The following is a 7,500-nucleotide window of genomic DNA, read 5'->3' on the forward strand; positions in this document are numbered from 1 at the left end:
CCTTTCTGCCAATTTTGTTGCAGGATGCCGTTTTTGCGTTTTTGTGACAAATTTCTAAAATATGAGCTGTATAACAATCTTCCTGATGTTCTCAGATTCGCTTTCTAAGAATTCAGGACAGACAGCGAAGGTATTACGATTACAAAGGATATGCCAGTAACCCCTGTCAGATTTCCTAAGACTCCGTTGAGTGAATAGTCATGGTCACAACAGTCCTCACTGAGGATTCAGTCAGCATTTATTTCGTTGAGAAAATGATGAAGGTTGTACACTGTAGCGTCTTGGTGAAATAATATCATCACAAAATGTAGTTGGTAATTGTAGTACAATACCAGGTAAAACTTGCAATATAGAGAAAAGTACAGTGAAGAAACCTACAAAGTTCCACTCCACCATTCATGAGCACTGAAGCCGTACAAACACCTAAAATTCATTCAGAACAAACGTCGTGAAGTACACTGTGTGGAAGAAGGAGGAACGCAGTCAGTTTTTATGTCCTCCCAGAGGTGAAATGTGTTTATATCAGCAAAAGTATAGAAAGATGTTAGTGTTTTACTATAAAGTACCTGCAAAACATTATTGCATACCAGGCGCATTCTCTTTAGAAAAAAATACACTGAGAAAAATTAAACAAAGGGTATTCTAGTTTTTATGTTATCCGATAGTGTAAACGTAGGACGGTCAATATGAGGAAATAAGCGAGCCTGACCCACTTCCGGTTTGCTATATGACCGTAGTTATATATATACACACACACACACACACACACACACACATATATATATATATATATATATATATATATATATATATATATATATAAAAACAGAGGATATGTTTTATATTCCGTGATAGAAGTAAGATACGTAATTCATGCATTGATCACTCCAGAATGTATAATTTACCGTCATATGAGGTCAGTGACATCAAAGATTCCTTTGAGTAAAGGTCGTCGCTTATGCTCTTTTATGACGCACTGTATATATTAGTTGTGTTTATTAGATGATTTGTATAATTACCTGTATCTTACGTATTTATGATAATGTGAAGGAAATTTACATTTATTTTTGTTCATTACTGAAAATAAGATAACATGCCAAAAGTTGTTCAGAAGTAGAAGTTAAGATTATTCCACAATGTTAAAATATTATCTGGAAAGTTTTGCCATAACACGTCTCTCTCTCTCTCTCTCTCTCTCTCTCTCTCTCTCTCTCTCTCTCTCTCTCTCTCTCTCTCTCTCTCGTTACAGGGTGGGTCAGATGGCTCAAGACATACAGGAAGGAAGAAAATGCCATATCAAGTGACTGAACGTGTCCATACAGCAATAACAATAATGATAACGTAATTAATACAAAAACTTGGTTGGTGAATGAGCAAATAGGTAAATGATAAAGAACCATAGCCATATTTTAGTTAGGAATATAACAAAGTTGAATGTGTATGTATATATATATATATATATATATATATATATATATACTCATATATATATGTATATGTATATATATATATATATATATATATATATATATATATATATATATATATATATATATATTTATATGTATCTGTATGTATGTATGCATTGTTTGTCTATGTGTGTGTGTGTGAATACCATAGTTTAGTCACAGAGTACCGGATTTGCACTTGCAAAATCCTTTGTTCAGTCCCGTCCGGACGCCCAACATCCAACTGTTAATGATACCAGCATCAGCTTGGATGAAAAAAATGGATGAAGTAGCACCTTCGTCCGAAGAGATTTGTTGATAACATAATCCCTAGGGATTTGTCGATAACTTCTTTCCTAGGGATTTGTTGATAACTTATACGAGGGGGCTTGTTGATAACTTAGTTTCTACACATGTTACGTGACACCCTCCAAAGAGGTAAAATGCCTGCTGTCAAAAATATGAACATAAATTATTTACTCCACATTAAAGTTGATACACGGACATCCATTCGTTCGCAAAAGGCCAATAAGTTGCTCCGCAAGGTTTTGTCGAACATAAGGCCTGTGTGCATCAAAAAAAGGGGAAGGGGGAGAATAAACCAAAAGACTTGAAAGAGAGATATATAGGCAGTCGTGGTCTTTAGAAATCCCAGTCCCTGAAGACGTTCCACAAGATTGGACAGCAATGGAATAATGTTATAATATCCAACGCATTGTGACTTAATATGACTGTCCTTGCTGTTCGTAAGACAGACAGGACTTTTTTTACTCTTAGATATTTGATAAATTCTGTTCATAAAAATCGTATGAGGGAATATTTTTATCGTATTATGAAAAATGGCACTGAAATGATAGCGGAATTTCCCTTCAGTGCGATTAATAAAATTATGATTTCTCGGTAGCCTTATAGAGATGACAGCTTTTGTAGATGATAAAAAGCATTATGGAATTTTTTATTCTTACCTAAAAAATGAATTGAATGCAAGGGACATTTCCTTTTCACTGGTATTAGTATGGTTAATAAAAAATGTATTTCCAGGGAAAATTGATACAGTGACAGTTTTAATTTTTATTGAAATTACATGATGTCGTACTTTGTATTAATATCAAAGAATATACATTTGTAAAATGAGGGAATTTCAGTTAACTGTCATTTATCCGATTCCGTAATAATTGGGATACGCATTCGTTCCTCAAAAGATATTTCCATCATTTCTGTTGATTGTTTGCGTAGCAATTGTGAGCTTCCTCTTTCTTCAGATTAAAAGGCCTTAAGTTATTTACTGTTTTCATTTTACAGTGAAAGATCATTGTATAGTACAGACAACTTTCAGAGAGTAATTTAAAACTTATTTTCTTATAATGGTCTGGAATGTTTTAGTAACAATATTTGAAACATTAAGTGGTAATTTTATTTTGAACATTAAGTTGTTTCTCCTTGAAGAAGGTGGCTCCGAAGAAATAAAAACAACTTAGTCACATTTATATTCACACCTTAACTGATGAATTAAGGATAAAGCACCCCCTCCCCCCACCACCATTCAGACTAAGACGAGGGACAAGGTCCGTTAGCAGCGTAACGAAACCGCCCCCCACCGCCACCACCACCACCATACACATACAGGTACAATATTCAGATCTGTAGTAAGTGTAATGACAGTTTTTCATAGCATGAATTGTATTCATGTTCGTTTTATTGTTTATAGCAGTAGTAATTATAACAAACCGAGCAGCAGCAATGACGCAAAAAAAAAAAAAATTAGGCCTAAACTAGTCATTTCACCCAAACACCTCACCCTGTTTTGTGTTTGCATTCCAAATAGACCTCCTCTTTCCGCCGTCAGTCATAAAAAAAAAAAAACCATCTTTTAATTCCCAAAGAGCCATCGGTGTGCCTTTCCATTGTGTGGGCGAAATGAGGTATTGCATTCTGAGAACTGCCCTTGAATCAGGTCCTTTTGAATAAGGATCCCAAGGACACCAGAGTATGGGACAGAAGGAAGGGATAATGAGGAATGGGAGACTGGAAAGGACTTCGAGGCCTATGACAAATATCTGTAGGCTTCGTTGGCCGTCATGTTTTCACGGGTTGTTTGCTCTGTGTAGGGCATTCACTCCTAACCCCCCCCCCCCTCCAGGTAATGGAATGGGTATAAGGTGCATTGTTACCTGACCTGACACGAGATCGATATGTGGCTTTTTTACATCCCAGAACAATGGAGAAGAAAAGAAAGGGGGTGGGGGTGGGAGGGTTGATGGGAGGGGAGCTGTGTTGGGGCCCACAGGTCATATCTGTGGTATAACGAGTTATTGTTCTTTTCTGTAGTGGAGAAGATTGCAGCATCTGAAAGCGAGATGTCGACTTGATATTACTGCAGCTGTTATTCTGTTCGGACTTCAGGGGAGGCTTTCACTGGGTAACGCTTCATGGAGCCGTGCCCGGATTTGTTAGAGGGAATGGTATTAACATACTGAGTAACCTCCTCGAGGTACAAGGCGAAGAAACACGTTATCGCTTATATATTGAAAAAAAATTACCTCCTGCAGCCAACTCCTATAACAAGAACTGACGAATGACCTTTTAGCATATATATATGTAATGTGTGTGTTTGTGTGTGTATTGAAGATCTTTTGAATATTCCATTTTATCAGGTATAACACCACCTTTAATAATTTTAAAATAATCATGGAATCCTGAAGAAATTGTAATAATATTTTTGCACGAGTTTATGCGCTCATTGTCATCGTAGATTTACATACATTCTATAGAATGCGTCGGTTGCTTCTAGTTAAATAGGCTATTATTATTACAGGCCCTTTTGGTGACAGTGAATTGACTAGAAAATGTTGACATTCAATTGGTCACAAACGCGTCTAGAGTATAGATGCTAGCCTGACGTCCTTCTGCTATCCACCTCCTTAACTAACCTCCAGGTACTTTCACTGCTAAGGTCAATAGAGGCCCACTCAATTATCCTTGAAAGCAATTGTTCTCAACTGAGGGTCCCCGGACCACAATTGTTGTTGTTGTGTCGTTATTTATTTATTTATTTATTTATTTTCTTATTATTATTATTATTGTGGTTTTCCAAACATTCTGGCGGACCTCCTACTCTATAGCCACAGACCCCTTGTGGTCCTGGGACCCCCAGTTGAGAACCATTGCTTTAAAGTAAACTGAGTCATATTCACCTCCTCGCCTGGGATCGATCTCAGGCTCTCGTTGGTTTATATCTTCATGATTTTTTCCCTTTTCCTTACTCTATTCTCGCTTCTTAAGACGTCATTCCTACCTTCTCAAGTGCTCACTTGCCTGCACTGTAGGTAATGGAAGCAGCTTGCTGAGAAGTTCTGTTTGTCGTGGAGTGGGTCACTTTGTCTTCGCTCCTCGCAATTCTTGCTCTCTTTCTCTTCTAAAAAGTGCGAATGTTCAAGCGTGGTGTTTATATTTTGTGTTCTTTATCTTTTTTCGCACACACACACATGCATATATAATATATATATATATATATATATATATATATATATATATATATATATATATTTATATATATATTATATATATATATATATATATATATATATATATATATATATATATATATATATATATATATATATATATATATAGAAATATCAACACACAATTACGTGTGGAACTGAAATAAATTTCTGACTCACATCAGGATCGAACCTAGGTCTTTCAATTGAAAGACCAGAGCGCTGCCAACCAGGCCACACAAGTCGTAAGAGAAGTTGGAACCTGAGTACAACTGTACCCAAGGAATTACCCGGGCAGGCTAATTGCTTGCATACCACCGTGTTTTCCCCAACTTTCCGACTCAGCAGTGGCCCATTTGACAGCATTTCATTCGAATTTTCCTTTCCGAGTGAAAATGATAGAAATATCTACACACAATTACGTGTGGAACAGAAATAAATTTCTGACTCACACCAGGATCGAACACAGGTTCAAACTTCTTTTATGGCTTGTGTGGTCTGGTTGGCAGCGCTTTGGTCTTTCGTTTGAAAGACCTGGGTTCTGATCCTGATGTGAGTCAGAAATACATATAATATATATATATATATATATATATATATATATATATATATATATATATATATATATATATATGCAAATATGACGAATATGTAATAACCCCAGCATCCGCTGTATATTATATATATATATAGACCTACAGTGTAATCACTGTATATTATATATATATATATATATATATATATATATATATATATATATATATATATATATATATATATATATATATATATATAATATACAGTGATTACACTGTAGGTCTTTTTATTGTATATCCCAGATGTATCTCTCCTTTACCACCTCTTTTAATCCTCACCTTTCCCTCACCAACGGGTTCAATTACCATGTCGTCTTACTCTTTCAAAGCACATTTTCTTTCTGGTAACTCGCTTCTTTTCTCCCAATAATTCTCTTCCAAAAGGAACGTATTGTCTTGGGGTGGATTCCTGCGTTGCCTCTCGAAGTTTGTCTTTAACTGGTTTCCATCATTGTTTTCCAGTGGTTTCCAGTATTGTCTTGAGGTACTTTCTAGCGACGTCCAGTTGTCGTTCAACTTTTCCCACTGGTAAATTTTGGGCTGTTCTGCCTCTCTGGACGATTTCTCGTTCCAGATCAGTTCCTGGAGACTTCCACCACTGCCCCTCTTCATTTCATGTACTTGCCTCGCCTTCCAGACTTGTCCAACATCCCTTTCTGGCCACAGATTTATATATATATATATATATATATATATATATATATATATATATATATATATATATATATATATATATATATATATATAGACTTAAGGGTATGTGTGCGTGCGCGTGTGTATTTACTAACAGGACCTCATTGAAATTGGAGGATATCTAGCGGAGAAATTTATTTAATAAATACTTGACTATGAGGGCTGTTAGTCCTGGAAAGCTTGTAACTTTTATTGAATAAATAAATATCTAACTTTTATTGAATAAATAAATATCTCCGCTAGATAATATCCAGTTTCAATGAGGTCCTTTTAGTAATTGTATCAATGCACAGACAACTGTGTAAGCGATAAAGTTAATATATATGTATATATATATTTATATTTTTTCAGCCAGCCACCTTCCTTCAGGCTTTCCGGAAGTGTGGTCTGTTATTATTTCGACTCTTAGTGCTTAAATATTTACGAAAATGTTTTAGAACGACAAGGAAAAATCAGTGACAGAAGCAATGAACGAATCATTCATTGTTTTGCATCCCTAATTTTTCTTGTCGTTCTAAAACACTTTCATAATCTTCATAAAATATTCTCATATTTGGAAGTTCCCAGCGTTCGCAATCTTATTTTACCCTTTTTATCTTCACCTCTTTTCCCTCCCCACATTTTTTGAACAATTTTTTTTCCTAGCTCCTTCCCGACCTTTTTAGAGCTCGCCCCTCAAAGAACTTGCTTTAAGGGCCCCATTTTAGTACATTTTACGCATGATAAGGTGCTGTGCAGCCTTGTGTCCCGCGGGTCCTCCTTGTAATATTCACGCCTTATTTGTCAAAGAGCGTGGCAAAGCCTGAGAGAGAGAGAGAGAGAGAGAGAGAGAGAGAGAGAGAGAGAGAGAGAGAGAGAGAGCCACAAAGGCCCTACAGAATATCGTTGACAAGTTCTAATTAGTAATATAACTACTAATTCAATAAGCGGCTGACTGTTGAGCTCAAACTTGTTAACCTAAGACGATTAAGAATATTGTGAATGACATATGAACCAGCGATGAATGCCTTTTTTTCTCTAAGACATTTTTAACCAACGTTGAGTTATTTTGCAAGATATTGCAACCAACGATGAATGTTTTTTTTTCTCTCAACACATTTCAACCAACGATGAATTATTTTTCAAGGCATTTCAATCAACGATGAGTTTTTTCTCAAGACATTTGAACCAACGATGAAAGATTTATAGTACATTTTTACCATTTCTAATGATATTCTATGTCACTCATTACACTGGCTGTAGATCTCATTACACTGGCTT

The sequence above is a fragment of the Macrobrachium rosenbergii genome, chromosome 25, assembly GCF_040412425.1.
Source record: "Macrobrachium rosenbergii isolate ZJJX-2024 chromosome 25, ASM4041242v1, whole genome shotgun sequence".
Lineage (NCBI taxonomy): Eukaryota > Metazoa > Arthropoda > Malacostraca > Decapoda > Palaemonidae > Macrobrachium > Macrobrachium rosenbergii.